The sequence below is a fragment of the Suricata suricatta genome, chromosome 10 (assembly GCF_006229205.1).
Source record: "Suricata suricatta isolate VVHF042 chromosome 10, meerkat_22Aug2017_6uvM2_HiC, whole genome shotgun sequence".
Classification (NCBI taxonomy): Eukaryota; Metazoa; Chordata; class Mammalia; order Carnivora; family Herpestidae; genus Suricata; species Suricata suricatta.
In genome coordinates, this window is record NC_043709.1 from 36,252,318 (window position 1) to 36,271,732 (window position 19,415).

Sequence of the window (19,415 nt, forward strand, 5' to 3'; positions counted from 1 at the left end):
AAGGACAGTCTAGGCATCTGCACCTCTGCCAGATCGTCTCAGATTAAAACCAAGTGAACTGCCAATGGCAAAAAACACAGCCAACAGGAAAAAAGAATAGAAAGAATGGCTTTCAAGAAATCAATACCGGTTATCTGAACTGGATCCATTGTCAATGAAGAGAAAAGGCATGAATGAATGATCTTAAAGATCTATGGGTTGTGAGTCATGCCTGACAGCTAAATTCACAGCTGAAAGTAAAGACACCATTTTATCTTGTTTGTCTTATTTTTATTTAAGAGACAATGCAGGAAAAACCAGGGTTTTAAGCAAACAGAAATATGATTCAGTCTAATATAAAAAATAAAAAAGAAAAGTATAATGTATTAAATGAATATTAAAGGTCAAATGTTAAAGATAGAATCAAAATATATTTGAATTTCAAAGCACAAAGTTATTAAGATTAAAATACAATAAAAAATGAAAATAAATTTAAAAGTACATTTTAAAGAAAAGTAAACTGCCTCAGTCTGCCATTTTCAAGAAAGCATTTAGGATACTTTCAGGAACAAAGGTCTTCAATCAACCAACTCAGAATTGAGTCATGATCAGCTCATAAGGAACCAAACTCCAGACTGGAGAAGGTTCCTAGAAAACCAGACTTTACAGATCAGGGTGCCCACAAGGTCTCCCAGCAGGTAACCCTAAAACCTTATAACCATCCCAAGAACCAGGAGAAGACAGAAGAGAAGGTACACCCTCCAATGTAAATCAGTATTTGTTGGGGGGAAGAAAGATCCCTCAGCATTTAATCCTCATAACAATGATGAAGTGATAAAGAAAGAACCGGAAAAAAAGGAAGAGGGGGAGAAAGGAGAAGAGATCATAGCCCCAGGATCACTCAGGGGAGAAGGAAGCTAATTTGGTAACATTGGTGTTAGAATTAACATTGGTGTTAAGGAGAAAGGCAGAGAGGACAAATAGGTAAGGATTGAAACTAATGTGCTCTAACCATGAGAACTTTAGGACTGTATATTTTTTCCCATTTTCACAGTGCACCTTCATCTTAACTACCCATTTCTTTCTTTTTAAGGCTATAACTCATGTAAAATGACACACCACAAAGTTCCAATGAAACTCTCCTCTATGGCTGAGGCTCCCAGAATGCAGACGTCACATTCATTAACTCATTCTGCACAACACTTAGCTCATGTCCACAGAGAGATGTTTAATACAAGCTCTTATTAAAGAGGAGGAATACGATCAGTCATCTTAGAATGTCTGAGAAGAATTTCTTCTTCCCATTGGGCCATATAAATTATTCTGAGATTGTTTCTACAAAGACTGTGTAATTGGCAGAGCTACAAAGGGGGCATCCATTTTGTTTTACTGATTAAAATAAAAAGATGTAAAGCTAATGTGATACACATTAAAATTTTACAAAGCCATGTTCAATGTCCACTGGTTATTATCTTTATTTATTCTCTAGATATTTCATAAGGAAAAGGTTGTGAGACCGTATTTACAATATTAATCTTTTTGAAGAAAAATTTTGACTTTATATAAGAAAGAGTATAGTTTCTCTTTGGTCTAGAAATCTTCTAAGAATTCATGAGCAAAAAAAGAGGAAAGAAAGAAAGAAGCAGAGAAAGAGAGACAGAGAGAGAAATCTTTGGAATGTTGTGTCCAAAGGTGGAAGTGTATCTGCCTGTTTATAATAACAAATAAAGAGAAACAACCTGAATTTCAGTCTGAAGGGATTGTGAAATAAATAATTTTACATTCACCCAATATGTTAAAACACTCTGCAAATATTAAAAATCATGGAAATAGAAGAAGAGAGGAATGGAAAAATTACAGCTTATTGTAGTAGAAAAAACTATCAATAATATGGATAGTATAATACTATTCATAGTATGGATAGTATAATTCCATTTTTCTGCAAGAACAAAATTAGAGACCTAGAGAATCAAACAGACTGACAGACATATATATTCTTAAAAGGTAAAACACATACACAGTAAATATGTGTGCCTGCACACACTGGTGAATCTGACTAAGGTGTATTTTTTTAGTTCATTGTATTGTTGTGCTAATGTCGATTTTGGTTTTGATAATATACTAGTTGTGTAAGAAGTCACCATTGGGAAAGGCTGAATGATAGGCGCAAACAAATCTCTTTGCACTAGTTTTGTGACTTCTTGTGAGTCTATAACCATTACAAAATAATAATTTTTAATGAAATAAAAAGATTGAAGAGAAATATGCAAAATGTACCAAGATATACACAGAGGATGTATTGAGATATTGAACTATACAGCTGATTTTCCTCTGTTTTGGCTTTCCTGACTTTATCCAATTAGAATTTAAAGAATTTCTGCCTCTTTATGGGGAAAAAAGCATAAACCCAAATTTTAATCAAATTTTTTTAATGTTTGTTTATTTTTGAGAGAGATAGAGAACAGAGCATGAGTGGAAAAGGGGCAGACAAGGAGGGAGACACAGAATCCATAGCAGACTCCAGACTCTGAGCTGTCAGCACAGAGCCTGATGCTGGGCTCGAACCCATCAGCTGCAAGATCATGACCTGAGCCAAAGTCAGATGCCCAACAGACTGAGCCACCCAGGTGCCCTTAATAAAAATTATTTTTAATAAAACAATGTCATTGAAGAGGCCATGTCAATTCAAATTAGGTCTCAAACCTAGGCCTTGTAATTATAAAACCTTTGCTCTTTTAATTAAACCATACAATATCCCATCCAACTTCCCACCTTCATCTCTCAGCAAAACAACCTTACACTCAGACATAACCACGTTGTGGACATATCTACAAAGATCGTCTCATATGACTAACTAGATACCACTGAACTTAAGACTCTTATTATGCTTTTTTTCCCCAGCCTTATCCTAAAAATAATCTAAGAATAATATCACAAACTATATCTTTGCTTTATCCTTGTCAATGTCCCCAATATTTACATACATATTATATTCATAAAAAAACATTTTCCATTAGCATTTCCTTAATCTGAAACTTGAATACAGTGCAGTTTATTCAGTTATCCAAGATTTCATCATCTAGTTAGTGCTAAGCCCATTATTTCCCTTTCCTCTCTTTGTGGTTACTTGTCTTCTCCTCACCTTCCTGTGTATTAGTACCTCTAGTAGAAGATGAGAGATTGTACAAATGAATAAAATTAAAACTGGCTGATTCTCTTATCTATGAAAAGATTTATTAGTTTAAAAATGGTTACTGTTGACCAAAACAGCTATTCACACCGCAACAGTCAAAGGCAATTCAACGTAGAGTTGACTGTAAAATAAAACACATTTTATTACCCATATTTTCAGAAAATTATAACTAGATGGTCCATATCACTCATAATTACTCTTTTTAAACAGGAAAATGAAAGCTATCTTACTGCACACACACTTTTTTCCTTTGATGTATGAAAATTGTCCTTCAAAGTTATAGTCTATCTGGAATCTCATTCAGCATCTGGAATAGTTTTTGGATTGTAGAAGGCATTTGACAAACATGTGATGAATGAACACGAGAAAGAAAGAAAAAATGAAGGAACAAATCAGTTAATGAATAAATAAGTTCTAGAGCCAAAAATATTCCACAGGTCCACTGCCATATATGTGTGTATATTTATATGTATATGTGCACTTGGATTGTTTTTAAATCTGAAACACTGTTATTGTGAGGACAAAACAGGATTAATTGGAGAGGAATTACGATACAGTGAGGAGCTGATATACTCCAGAGTCTAACACATCTGGTTTTTCATCCCAGATCTGCCACCAGCATGCCAAGTAACCATAAGCAAGGTGCTTAATCTTCCCTAAATTCTTCTTTCAGGACACTGTGCCTGAGAAATTAAAGAACGATGGTAAGGATTCACTGCTGTTACCATTACTATAATAATATATTATGTATTCTGTAACACTTTACTGCTCACAAATACACACACATATGTGTGCACACTCACTCATACAAATACACACATAAAGAATAAAATCATTCTCTAGGATTTAAAAGACTTCGATTTAAGTGTATTATTATTTTCATCAGATACAGACTTTGAAATAACTATATATTTAATAAAAAATGAGAATCTTCCTAATTAAGATATTTTTACTGATTATAAATTTAAAAATTAATTCTTTTATAAGTTAATTAGACCTAGATAAGAGAAAATTTCATCAAATTAGATCAACTAATCCTGTAATTACAAATCACATTTCAAACAGCTCTTGAAATATTCGGGTGAAATAATAAATGTTTCTAGTAGACATATGTGGAAGATGTTGAACAGTCAGGACCCAGAATTTTAAAAAATAAAAATCAGTTTTATATTTTCAAAATTTAAGCCCTTAACAGAATATAATCAGTTTTTACTCCAAATAACATAAATCTTAAGATTTGTGTCATTAATACATACAATGTATTATGTAATGGTATTATGACAATACCATAAATGTATCATAGAGAAATAATATTTTTATGTTATTTCATTGCTATCACTTTTTTATTTTTTATTCTTATTTTAAATTGAGGCATAATTGACCTATTACATTATATAGGTTTCAGGTATACAACATAAGGATTCAACATTTGTATATACTGTGCAATGATTACCACAATACAAGTCTAGTTACGCTTCATCACCATACATGGTTAAAATTTTTGTCTTTTTTTCTTTCTTCTTGTGATGAGGACTTTTAAGATTTACTCTCTTCATAATTTCCAACTATGCAACACAGTGTTGTCAAGTATAGTCATCATGCTGCACATTGTATTCCCATGAAATTTATTTTATAGGAAGTTTGTACTTTCTGGCCCCCTTCACCCATTTCATCCAACACCCTTCCGCTCCCCAGTCAAGCAACCACCAATCTGTTTTCTGTATCTATGAGCTTAAGTTTTTGTTTTATGTTGTTCTATTTGTTTGTTTTGTTTTTTTAGATTTCATGTGTAAGTGATATTATTCAGTGTTTGTCTTTTATCACTTTTAACCAATGATTTTCATTTGATCAATAAAATTTGGGTTATTTGGTTAACTTATTGGCTACAAAATACTAATAAATGACAATCTGGCAAAATGTTATTAGTCCAACTCTGAAATCTGAAATTCTTGGAATCTGGTATGTTCCATAGAGACAACTTTTGCAGCCCATACTCACATGGGCACTGGATCTGTACCACGTGAGTAAAGTATTTCCCTCCCTGTAATATGTGTGTCTTTAGCTTGATGACTAGAAACTCATGCTGACAATAAAGTATTATCTACTACAACTTAAAGATAAATGAGCTAAAGAGAAGCAAAGAAAGCCAAGTGCCTCATAATGACGCGTAGACCCATGAAGAATGCAAACTGGTGCAGCCACTCTAGAAAACAGATGGAGCTTCCTCAAAAAGTTAAAAATAAAACTACTCTACAATCTCGCAATTGCACCACTAAGTATTTACCTAAAGGATACAAACATAATGATTCAAAGAGATATAGATACCCCAATGTTTGTAGCAGCATTATCAACAACAGCCAAATTATGGAAAAAGCCCAAATGTTCACCAACTGATGAATGGGAAATGATGTTCTATACATACAGTGGAATATTACTCAGGCATCAAAAAGAATGAAATCTTACCATTTGCAATGATGTGGATTGAGCTAGAGAGTTTTATGCTAAGCAAAATAAGTCAGGCAGAGAAAAACAAATACCATCTGATTTCACTCATTTATGGAATTTAAAGAACAAAGCAAAACAAAAACATAAGGGAAAGAATAAAAAAGGAGAGGGAGGAAAACCATAAGACTCTTACTATAAAAGACAAACTGAGGGTTGCTGGAGGAGAGCTGGGTTGGGGGATGGGGTAAATGGGTGATGGGTATTAAGGAGGGTACTTGTGAAGAGCTCTGAGTATTATATGTAAGTAATGAATCACTAATTCTACTCCTGAAACTAATATTATACTGTATGTTAACTACCTAGAATTTAAATAAAAATTTGGAGGGGAATAAAAAGAAAATTTCAAACCCTTAAATCCTTTATAGAAAGGAGATTCATAAGTCATTTTGGGTCCCAGTAGGATGGATGATTCAGGTAATACCTACCAACAATCTATATAGGAATCCCAATAGAAGAGAGATTAAGAAGATAAATCTGCACATGGTGAAGTTTTTAACTCAGTAAATTGATATACACGAGGTTATGTGCATTCCACTGTGAATGTAAAGGTGACGTGCCCTTCTATTATTACCTAGCATGATTTGTTAAATTGTTGGTAAAAGTATCCGTGGAGTGTGAGCTTATCAAGTGGATGTACAGTGGATGGAGAGGAGTACTGAGTATTCTTTGCTGAACTAACTTAAAGGGAAATAAGATTCAAGGTGACGTGCTTTTTAGAGGGAAAAAAACATTTAGTCAAGACCACATGTAAAAGTTGACCGTGGGAAAGCAGTGAAGACTTACAATTCCTCTAAAATGAGAGTGGACATACATGGAAACACAGCTACCAAAGGAGGAAAAGGGAAGCTACATTTCTGATTAAAAATTTTTAGAATTGTAGCATAGTTTTCATTCTTTTGTACCCCCTAACTCCTGACGTCTAAACAGTCACAGGACAAACAGACGGAAGTTACGGAGTTTAGTTACAACTCATTACAAAATTGTGCTTCATGCTGTGACCCAATTGGTTGAAAAATTAAGTCCACCACTATATGACAAGTCACTTAATCTCCCCATCCTTTGGTTTATACAGTTAAAAAAGTGTGCTATAATTAGACCTATATCACAAGGTGTTGGAAGGAGTCAAAGAATATATATAAATAGTTGAAGCACGGGTCTGAGCCACAGTAAGGGTTCCGTAATCAGGTAACTGCTTTTGTCTGCCATAGTTGTTAGTACATTAGCAGTACGGAGAAACGATTCATCAGCATTAAGGAATGGAATAGCTCAGGCTTGGGTAGAGAATAATCTCAGGTGAATTCCCTTCTCAATCCATTACAGACTCACAAATACCCCAAATATCCCTGTAGCACACCCTCTAAATCCTCAAAGAAAGAATTTAACATTTTTACATCATGGGCTCCCCAAAGTTTGACAACATCTATGGAATAACACAGGTAAGTGAGAGAGCCTACGACTCATTGTCCTTGTACTAAATTTCAAAAAATTATATAAGATATATATCATAAATATATTACATATCCTAATATAAATTATGTATAACATATATTACATATATATAGACTAAGCTGTATGCGGTATGATTCCTCAGAAACTCACCTCTGCACTCAACATAAGCCATTTATCAAGGTCTGTCCATGCACACTAGGATCAAGATGAAAAGCAATGAAAAAAAAACAGGAAAAAATACTGTACATGAATTTATAAGTCAGTAATAAATGCAATAAGCAAAATCAACAAGTTCCATAATTACAAACATACAAGTAGTTGTATGAGAGGTTGGAAGGAAAAAAGTTCAAATATTCATATTTAGATGAATTAGGTAGCCTATTTATCATCATGTTCTAATAAAAATAATATTAAAGCATACCACAAGGAATAAATAGTGTGGTCATTATGGATTTCCCATAAGCCAGAAACCCAATAAAGTATTTTTTGGAGAGAAGATTAATACTATTTTTTAGTATCCAGGAAATATTTCTAAGGAGGTAACAATTAATATAAAGCCTCTCTTCCCTCAACTTTGAGACTGTGTACACATTTGAAATATTTTACATGTAAAACATTGTTTGTTTTTAAAATAAATAAAATTTTAAAAAGTTTTTTAATGTTTATTTTTTGAGAGAGCGAGACAGACAGAGTATGAGATGGGGAGGGGCAGAGAGAGAGGGAGACACAGAATCTGAAGCAGGCTCCCTGTTGTCAGCCCGACGGGGCTGGAACAGCAAGGTAATTACCCGGCCCAAGTTAGACATAACAGGTGGAGCCACCCAGGCGCCCCTGAGATTCTTATTACAGAAACACTATGATGCAGCATTTAGAAAGAGTACAGATGCTAAGCTCAGACTACCTGGGTTCAAATTCTATATCTGCTACTTACTAGATTTATGTTTAGGCAAGTTTCTTAAACTCTCCATATCTTCATTCTCACATCCATTAAATGAGAATAAAAAACTGAGGAGTGCCTGGATGGCTCAGTTGGCTAAGTGTCAGACTTCAGCTCAGGTCATGATCTCCCAGCTGGGGGGCTCCAGACCCATGTGAGGCTCTGTGCGAACAGCTCGGAGCCTGGAGCCTGCTTCAGATTCTGTGTCTCCCTCTCTTTCTCCCTCCCCTGGCTTGCCCTCTGTGTGTGTGTGTGTCTCTCTCTCACACACAAATAAACATTAAAAAAAAAAACAACTGACCCTATCTCACAGGGCAGTTGTAAATACTAAATAAATGAAAGCACTCAGTATGGTACCTGGCTCATAGCCAGGACACAATAAACCGAGCTATTTTTACTATATGCTTGATGCTATTTACTGTAGTTAGCACACAATCATTCCAACAATCCTATAAGGTTGTAATTATTTCCCTCTCAGTCAAAAGGACAGGACGGACTGCACTGCAGTAACAATTGCACACTCTCTGTAACTTGCAAAAATAAATGCTTATGTCTTACTCATACAACTTCACTGTGGCATGGACTCCCCACAGCATTGTCCTCAATGTGGTTTTGCTCAGCAATCCAGACTACTTCTATTCCACACGTGCTCCCCAATGGCCGTGCAGAGCAGAGAACTACAGATTGAAGCACTCACAACTAAAGGCTTCCCCCTGAAGTGACACACCTCCCTCTTCTCACTGCATTGGCCAGTTGTAACCATATAGCCCTGGATACAGGGGAAATCCAATCCCCCTGCATGTCTGAGGTAGAGAACAGATACCACTGACTACTCATAACCACCACAGAATAATTTTATAAACCCCCCGCTTTATAATTATTTGGGGCAAAGCACAGTTCAAAGACTGGAGCCAAAATTTTAATCTAGGAATCAATTTGTTTTCTCCACTAATAATGATCTTTGACATTTTTTTCTCCTATCCACCAGAATAGAGTGTCTTACAAACTCCCATTGGTAACTGACAAACTTCGTTTGGCCTTGATTAAGGCAGAGAGTGGGGAGGAAGGCAAAGTCAGGGCATCTGTGGTTTAGAAAAGCACTTAACTCTCAGTTGAGAATCAATATAACTGTAAAAATAAGAAACACTGTGGAGAGAAAGCAAAGTTGGATTAGTACAAAAGCAGACTTTCCTAAGCTTCCCTGCTTTTGCTTACAGTTATTTAACAGTCAAGGATACTGATGCCATATGCCTTTGACTACTATCTTTCTTACCAATTTTTTTTACAAACATCTATATTGGTTATGTCTAGAGTAGATACTGAACATTCTTTTTTTTTTTAAGCTTCCTAAAGTTCTTTTTACCTAACTAATGTACCCACTTAGGAAAGATGTCTTGAAAAATTATACTTGGGAAATGTTTTTATTCTATGTAAAACCTAAGGAGAAGTATTCCTATTGTCCAGAGTTAGCTTTTAAGTCAAAGACGTAGGGAATTGAATTGCTTTCCTCCCACTTAGAAAAATTTATATTTTAAATCAGGAAAATTCACTATTTACCTAAGTCATACATAAACTAAATTCTACTGCTCCGTAACTTAGAATTTGAAAGAGCTTTTTTTTTATAGCTATTCTAGGACTTTCTTTTTTTTAATTTTTTTTAATGTTTTACTTATTTTTGAGACAGAGAGAGACAGAGCATGAGCAGGGGAGGGGCGGAGAGAGAGGGAGACACAGAATTACAGAATTGGAAGCAGGCTTCAGGCTCTGAGCTAGCTGTCAGCACAGAGCCCAATGCAGGGCTCGAACCCACGAATGTGAGATCATGACCTGAGCCAAAGTCGGAGGCTTAGCCGACTGAGCCACCCAGGTGCCCCTATTCTAGGACTTTCAACTGGACTATTTCAAACTCAAAATTCTTTTTTTTTTAAGTATATTTATTTATTTTTGAGAGAGGGCAAGTGAGTGGGAGAGAGGCAGAGAGAGTGAGGGAGAGAGGATTCCAAGTGGGCTCCACACACAGTGCAGAGCCTGATGCAAAACTCAAATACAAGAACTGTGAGATGGTGATCTGAGCAGAACCCGAGAGTCAGAGGCTGAACCGACTGAGCCACCCAGATGGCCCTCCAACTCAAAATTCTCAAACTTCAGTGTTCCTAGACATCAAAAGAATAGTACTCTTCCTTTCTATGCCATGTCTTTGACCTCATTTGGCCATAATATTAGGATAAGCCCATAGACTCTTCTTTCATAGTAAGTTCTCTCTATCCACACGGTTTAGATAAAGGATTTGAGTTCTTCAGTCAGATGTGCTTCTACAACTACAATTTAAAGAGGTTCTTCGATTTATATATATTGTCACAAAGATTCATTAGCCTCCTACATATTTCTCTTGCCAATGTCACACCACAATAGAAAACAATGAGTTGCTGCTTGTTGCTTATTAAACTGGAATTCTTTTTAAAAAGCAGCAGCAGCAGTGGTAATAAAGCAGAAGCAAGGAACTTCAACCACTGGATTTTTTCCCCACGACAAATAATAGTATATGGCATGAACAAAAGAAGACTAGGCCACCTTCCAGGAGGTGCTAAGAGTTTGGATTTTCCCCTACACCTGGTAGTTGGTAGGGTCACAGCCGATTGAATTTCCATTGTTCATTGACTGTGGCATTTGTGAGGCAATCCATCCTTGCTTATGTAATTGCAACATTCCAGTAGTTCACTTCTTTCCGTCCTGAAGGATCGACAGCATGACGGACTGAGAAAATTAGATACGGCACAGCCTCAAGCTGCTGACCTTCAGAATATAAAATAAGGCCCATCTTTTATAATTGGTCCTTCTTGATGAGGTTATGCTGCTGGACTATATTTCTAACAGGCCATTTTTCATGCTAACCGTGTACCTTCTTAAAATATTTTTTTGTGTTTATAAAAAAATGATCATTTAAATTTTAAATATGCCTGTACTGTGCACAATATTATGAATAAATTCATTTAATTTAGAGTTTGTCAAAAGGGGACAAATTTTTCATCTTTAGGTAAACATCTCACCTTCAAACCAGAATTAAATATCATTTTAATAAGACCTGATAAATATGAAGGAAACTTCACAGAATCTTAAAAAGTTGAAAAAAAAAAAAGACTACATTTCCCAGTTTAATGTGGCTGACCAGTTGATTGCCAAAGTACCAAAATTCAGGAGGAAATTAAATTACTTCCCAGTTTACATAAAATCCACATTATATTTTCCTTATTTGTTTCCTTTGAAACAAAGTCAAACTCAGAAAAGTTTCAAATACAAGATAAAAAAACTTTTCCCCTCTGAGCCACTTACCTACACGATACCTAATAACCCCAGAATACTTGAACAAATGAACAAATTTTAATTATTTCATCCTTTTTCAACTGTCTTTTTATCTTCCCTGTCAAACTCACCATCAAATGTGTGATATCTAGCTAAATAGAGTTGTTCCAGTATATAACACGAACATACAGATTGGCTGAGTAGCTCTTTATTTCAATGTTTAGACGTTCCCATTGGGTTTCTTCCTTGAACATCTAGTACCTAAACAAAAAAAGATAAGAAACCACACAAAGTTCATCTTGCAAAACCAAGGAGATCTGTTGATGAAGAATGGGTTCCAAAATAAGCAAAATTCCCTTCATTCCTATGTCACAGATTTCAACACTTCTGCCTTTAGACAGAAGTTTCTCCTAAAAGGGGAGGAGGGAAAAGTAAAGACAGTGAGGAAACTATTGCATAACCCAGATACCTCCATAGGCTGTCATCTAGTCTCCCCTAACGTGTATCTAATGCCTCGTGGAATGTTTTGCCTACCATAGGTTCACGCTGTAATGGACTGTTCTGGCTTTGGCTTTGGCCTCCATCTCTACACTGACATCACATTATGAAAAGTCACTGAGGGTTTCTTAATCAAAACTGCCCTTTCAATCCTCAATAGCCCCAAAATATCTCTAGAGCCCTTGACCTCTATTGACCTCCCCTATTTTTATCTCTTCTTTCCCTCATATGCCATGACACTAAAATGTTCTGTTCTTCCTTCTACTTCTTTGACTAAGTCTCATCAGTCCTTATGGGGTATTTTTTTTCTTCTACTTGTGTCCAAATTTCACTTCTTAGTATTTTGCCCTTTCTCTCTCTCTCCCTTTCCATCCCCCTCTACACTCAACATTCACAGGCTTTAACTCTCACATCTTTTCAACTTATAGATCTGTAATTCTATATTAAGCTCTGCCCAGTTTTCAACCCATTAACTTTCATTTCACAATCAGTTTCTCCAGTTGGACATCTGACTCAAATTCTTGCAGTTACCATAACTTCCTTCCTTCCCTGAATCCCACTGCCAGGAAATTGTGATGTCTCATTTAGCCTTGGATAGGGAATACTCAGTTCCAGCCAAATGTTGCCCATTGCAGATGGGATATTCTGCTTTTTTTTTTTTTTCAAAAGAAGACCAAAACTTGAGTTGTTAATAGAAATGTAGATTTTAAATAAAATCTTCCAATGTTTAAATATTGAGAACTACCTAAATAAACAAAAACTCAGCACCTGGGACAAATAAAACCTAGCTGCAGCCTTACAGTCAGATTGTGACTTGTAGCCTAAGATGTACATGCAAATCCCTTTTTCTTATTATTCCAAGATTTTTAAAACCATCCTGAAACTACCTTCTGAATCTGAGGTCAGTAGTGCCCCCCTCCAAATGTGGTTTCACTTTTGGGTGTTTCAGTTACCTGCTGTCAATCCCAGGTCTAATGTGATCTCACAGTGTCTACATCATTCATTGCACTTGATCTCATCCTGTAAGCATTTTATCACCTCACATCATCATCACAAGAAGAAAGGTGAGTTCAGTACAATATTATGAGAGAGACAGAGAGAGAGACCACTTTCACATAATGTTTATTACAGGCCATAGTTATCATAATTCTATTTTATTAGTTGCTATTAATCTCTTACTGTGCCTAATTTATAAATTGAATTTTATGATAGGTACGTATATATAGGAAAAAACAGTATATAAGGGTTAAGTTCTATCCATGGTTTCAGGGATCCCCTGTGGAGAAGGGGGACAATCCAAAATAACCTCTACAAGCCAACTGCTCTACTATATTATCTTCCAAACATGCTTGATTCTTTCTAATCTCTATGCCTGTCATATTTGTTCCCCACACAAAAATCTGTTTTTCCTAAATTCTATTTTATGGTCCAGTTCAAGGGCTATCATTTATCTGAAAACCTCTTAGACCAATTAGCTTATGGGAATATCTTTGCCATATTCTAAAGACATCAATACCTAGTATTGTGTGTCAGGCACAGTCTCAGACACTTCTACAAGCCCCTCCCCACCCCGTATAATCCTAAGAAACTGATACTACCATCATTCTCATTTTAGAAATAAGGGTATTGAAGCTTGCGCAAGGTAAGTGGCAGAGATGGGGTTGAACTCATAACTATTTTTTTCCAGTGCAGAAAGAAAAGTAGGAAATTCATGTTTTGGTCATCCACGATAGGATATATTATGTACCAGGACAAAAATCTAAAAATCTTTAACATGACTCACAAGACTATTCACCATATGGCTCTCTTCTTCCATTTATTGATAATTTCCCCATCATTCCTTAAGCCCCAACCCCTTTAGTCTTCTTTCAGGTTCTACAATCTCCTGAGCTACTTTCATACCTCATGGCCTTTGCATATGCTATCTTCTTTGCCTGGAATGTTCCTCCCCACTCTTCATGTCTAATCTTTACTCACAGAGATCTCAATTTAAACATAATTTCCTCAAGACTCCTTCCATGATCCTTCTAGAGAAGGCTGTTAAATCTACCACTAACAACTGTATTGTATAGTATGTATGCAATTCTAAATAAATAGTTCTGTGATAATTTAGTCATTGTATGTCACCCCCTGCTACTACACAGTGCATTTCTTCACTACCTATTCCATAATTTTCTCTTTATTATCCACCAGTAAGTTAATGATTGATATCTTTAACTCTATGGACCATTTTAAGACTTGGAGAGATTAAACGACCTTTGTCTCATAGTTAGTAAGTGAGATCATGTGTGTTGAAAAAACTATACTCCATTATAGAAATGTTAACTAACCTGAAATCATTTTGTAATAATCTGCATTAAGTTGGAACTTTTCCTTTTCAGTTTGTAGTCACTGTTAATAAATATTAAATTATAAATCAAATAATATATGAGAATCTTATCACAAAATGTTGTTTAAATAAAATAAACAAAAATGGGATTGCAATGCTTCCAGAGAAGGAATAAATCGATGAACTAGACAGAAGAGTCAACCACAATGTTTAATGTCAAGGGAGATTACCTAATCTTTATATCCCAGAGTGGCAGCTTGATTTCAACTTCAGGATAGGCAGCAGGATGCCTAGTTCATGAAAGAAACTAATAAAAACATCCAATTAGTTATTTCAGGATTAGAGAAATTACTAGGAATTTTAATTGCTTCCCCTTTGGCTATAGTTTTCCACTAAAGTTTTTGAAATAGAGGCTTCATCACCCCCAAAACCAGGTGTCAACCATGTGAATTAACCACCAAACAGTGAGAAAAGGTGGTGCTTCACAACTTTCTAAAGCACCTATGTGTAATTGGGATTTATTTTCCAAAGATCATAGAAATTACAGTACCAGAAATGTATTGAGCACCTAGGTGGTTCAGTTGGTTGAGAATCTGACTTTGGCTCAGGCCATGAGCTCATGGCTCATGGGTTCAAGCCCTGCGTCAGGTTCTGTGCTGACAGCTCAGAGCCTGGAACCTATCTTGGAATCTGTGTCTCCCTCTCTCTCTGGCTCTCTCTCTCTCTCATTCTCTATCTCTCTGTCAAAAATAAATAAACATCAAAAAAATTTTTAGGGGCACCTGGGTGGCTCAGTTAGGCCTCCGGCTTCGGATCAGGTCTGATCTCACGTTCGTGGGTTAGAGCCCTGCGTCAATCTCTGTGCAGACAGCTAGCTCAGAGCCTGGAGCCTGCTTCCAGTTCTGTGTCTCCTTCTCTCTCTCTCTGCCCCTCCCCCTCTCATGCTCTGTCTCTCTCTGTATCAAAAATAAATAAAACATTTAAAAAAATTAAAAAAATTTTTTTAAACGTATTTTACAGGACTATTCACTTCAATAGAAAATCCCTTCAGTATATCACCCTTAAAGATTTCTATCCCATGTTGAAATACAAATCAAAACCACCATTGAGATACCACTGCATACTGGTAAAGGTGGCTAAACTCAGGAAACAACAGATATTGGCAAGGATGTGGAGAAACAGGAACCCTTTTGCACTGTTGGTGGGATTGCAAACTGGTACAACTGCTCTGGAAAACAGTGTTAATGTTTTTATCAAAAAAATTAAAAATAGAATTACCATATGACCCACTAGTAAGAATTTATCCAAAGGATATAGGTTCCTAGGGGCCTGTGTACCCAAATATTTATAGCAGCACTATCAACGAAAGCCAAATTATGGAAAGAGCCCAAGTGTCCATCAACTGATGAATGGAGAAAGAAGATGTGGTTTATATATTCAATGGAGTACTACTCTACTTGGCAATCAGAAAGAATGAGATCTTGCCATTTGCAACAATGTGGATGGAACTGGAGGTAGTATGCTAAGTGAAATAAGTCTGTCAGAGAAAGACAGATATAATATGTTTTCATTCATATGTGGAATTTGAGAAACTTAACAGAAAACCGTAGAGGAAGGGAAGGAAAAAATAAGATACAAACAGAGAGGGAGGCAAACCATAAAAGACTCTTAAATACAGACAACAAACTGAGAGTGGATGGGTGTGTGGGATTAGGGGGTATAGGGACAATGGGTGATGGTCATTGAGGAGGGCACTTGTTGAGTTGGGCACTTGGTGTTATATGTAAGTGATGAATCACGGGAATCTATTCCTGAAGCCAAAACTACACTATGTTGGCTAACTTGAGATTAAAAAAAACCCAAAAAACAAGATTTCTATCTCATGTTTATACTCCAGCATATGTAAATTACCATTGGGTAGCTTATGCCACTGTGAAAGCTAATAAGCATTACTATTTATGTGTTGGAGCCTTTGATAGGCTTGCAGATTCTGAGCAGAGTTTACTTTCATGAAAAACAAACAGTCAAGATTATAATGAAAAAGGAGAAGTCAAAGGGCATCAGAGATCTCTACTCTCTGTATGTTCATCTAGGAGAAGACACTTAGCTACAGCACCCTGTTACTCCTCAGTTTACTTAAAGAGTTAGCTACTGGGCGCCTGGGTGGCTCAGTTGGTTAAGCCTCCAACTTCGGCTCAGGTCAGATCTCACGTTTGTGGGTTCGAGTACCGTGTCAGGCTCTGTGCTGACAGCTAGCTCAGAGCCTGGAGCCTGCTTCCAGTTCTGTGTCTCCTTCTCTCTCTCTCTGCCCCTCCCCCTCTCATGCTCTGTCTCTCTCTGTATCAAAAATAAATAAAACATTAAAAAAAATTTTTTTTAAAGAGTTAGCTACCCACATCTGCATTTCCCAGACCCCAGCTTCGAAGAAAATCAGCAAATGTCTTTCACATCAAATTGTGCCTATATCACCTTACTACCTCCCAAATACATATAGAATCAAAAATCAGCAAATCTATGCATTCTGTTACTTTACTATCATTTTTCAAACTCCTATGTCAGCTCTGCCTTAGACCCTAGGGATATGAAGATAAAAACAAGACACATTTCATCCTGCCCTTGACTTTAGCTTTATAGAAAATTGTTCACCAATGAGGAGTGTCTGCAAATAGGTGTCCAACACAGTAATGGATTCTACTTGAAATTGAAAAGTCTTATTGATAAAGTTTAAGATTAGGTATGTGGTCTTCCACCTCTATTTTCCTGCTCAACTCTGCTCTGACAACCAAATTTTTTTAGTAAGATTGAATCACTCTTCTGAAATAAATACAGACTCAAAGACTTATCTTTATTCACTTTGATCTTTGGGCTGCTGGAAACAGGTATGGCCACATGATTCTGATTCCAAGAGCACAAAGATGCAGAGTTCAGCTACAGTATTATCAAATGCCAGTGTTCTACAATGTATTGCATTTTAAAAAAATATAAGACCCTTTAGCAAGAATTATCATTAAAACATTTTATGCACAGAATTTTAGAAAATTTATGTGAGGAATTAGAGACTAAGAAGAAAAAAAAGTTAGAAAGAAAATCTCCAGGTTTAAAATGTCTATCTGATGGATTTTTGATTTCCACATTCTCTGCACTCACCTGGGCCCCTACCAATCCCAACCCACCCTCTAACAGTCTGTCATTTCCTTTCATTGCCACTGTCACTCCCGTACATCTGGGCCCCATTGGTTTTACTTGGAATAACCACAGTGACTTCTTGACTTCTCTGCACATGATTTTAAGGGGAGGAGATGGTCATGTAAATAATTTCAACACCATACTTTATGACAGATATGCAGACACAGAACCTTGAGAACACACTCTTAGGAAAGACTATAATTTCTGTTTTGATCAGAGAAACACAAGAAGGGTTTCCTGCTCCTGAAATAATTGTGGTCTAAGACTGCAATGATAGCTACTCTTCCTCCAACATTTATAAGGTCTATTTCATCCAAGACATGGTCTTAAATCTTTACCCATTTAATCCTCATACTATTTCCACATTTATATGTGAGGAAACTGGAGCAGAGATTAAGTAACTTGGCTGTGAGCACACAGCCAGTAACCGGCAGTGCAAGACCTCAACCCCAGTTTTTCTGGCTCCACAGAATAGTCACCATGACTCCCAAAAAGCAGGGGTCTTATATTACTCATGGGCATATAGATAGTGCTTGAATCATTGCAGGGCATGTAAAAAAGGGTTAGTGAAACACCATTGAAACAACTGAACTGGAAGAGAAAAGGTGCTCAGATTCCAAAGGGAAAACTACGTACAGTTCCAAACACGGAAGCGAGAACAGGGCATAGTGACAATATAGAACAGACTCCGACTGGCTTGCTTTTCTCCATTCTATGTCCCCTGCTCTCAACAAGGGGACATTGGTGAAATGCAAAGCTGATTGGGTCATTCCCCCCATCTGACTGCTAGGAATTTGGAAGTTTGGGAAACCCCATTGCAGTATTTCTCAAACTTTTACAGGGAACATCCCTCCCTCATGGCTGGCAGATGAGAGCAACCACATTTTTAAGGATTCGGCACATTTTTAAGGATTAGCCTAAAAAACAGCCAGGACTCTGACCCCTTATAGGCCAAGACTGACCTCTCATAGACGCGTGTCTCACCCTTACTATTCTGGCAAGTCTGGCCTTTATTCTACAATGTATCTCTGTTTCGTTGTAATGTAAAAATGATGTTTACAATTACCTATCATTGCAACTCCATACAAAAAATTGCATTCCTACCATGATTTCTAGCACCACCGGGCCTGTATGTGTATAATTTTGGAGTATCTCATCACAGTTTCACATACACAACACGGCTATACAGATCTAACCCAATCTACTTGACAGGACACAGAAATCCCTTCCAACTGCCCAACCCTTGACTTACCAGCCAGCCCCCTCTCCCACCACTCCAGCCAACACAACTATTTGCAACCACAGTAACAGTCAAATTTCAGCCACCTCCTGATCTTTAATAATTAGATCTTTGTCGACTTTGAGAAGATACACCCATACATCCAAACCCTACTTAGGTGTGCTTTTCATTGGTCTTTCCTCAGATCTCTTCCTCCCTGCAGCATGGGATACTTGGTAATACTTCCCTAATTTATCACACTGCTTACATTGGTTTCCGTGACTCTCTCCTATACTAGACAGTGCTGTCGGTGGAGACAGACCCTGGTTTTAGTCCCTGGAACATCCCCAGTGCCAAGCGGAGTCCTGCCATAGTGGTAAATCTCTGGTCTATAGGAAACTGGGCTCATATTGGGTAACGGAATCCCACAAGAGAAGGGAGAAGAGTTGGCTCTGGAACTGAAATGAAATTCGAATGGAAAGATAGGAGCACATCGTCAGTATTATTTTCTGTCCAGACACAAGGCCGGGTTCCCGGTGAAAGGGACGTTGAGCCGTGTCCCCCAAAAGTCGTGCGAGATCTGGGTAGGCGAAAGAGCACTCACCAACTGGTGGAAGGCGGGTATCTGTTCTCCAGCGTTTTAGTCCAGGGCTTGTACCAGCTGATCTGCTCGGCGGCTTTGCCCCAGAACCTCTCGGGGTCGGCCACCGAGGCCGCGAAGTGGGTCTTGTACTCGCCGCCACCGCCGGCCGACGACAGCGCTCGGCAGCCCAGACCCCCGAGAGCGCCCCTCGGGCCGGGGGCCACGTAAGCCCTGCGG

The 19,415-nt window shown here is 37.2% G+C and overlaps 1 protein-coding gene across 4 annotated transcripts in view; it reads right to left on the bottom strand.

The window, feature by feature from the left end:
* The window catches only part of ACSS3 (acyl-CoA synthetase short chain family member 3), a 148,436-nt gene extending 129,162 nt beyond the window's left edge, over positions 1-19,274 (bottom strand). For all 4 annotated transcript variants that reach the window (XM_029955211.1, XM_029955212.1, XM_029955214.1 and 1 more), the window contains exon 1: positions 19,200-19,274. The gene's annotated coding sequence lies outside the window, so the exon portion shown is untranslated. The remainder of the gene's footprint in view (positions 1-19,199) is intronic.
* Positions 19,275-19,415: the final 141 nt, after the last annotated feature.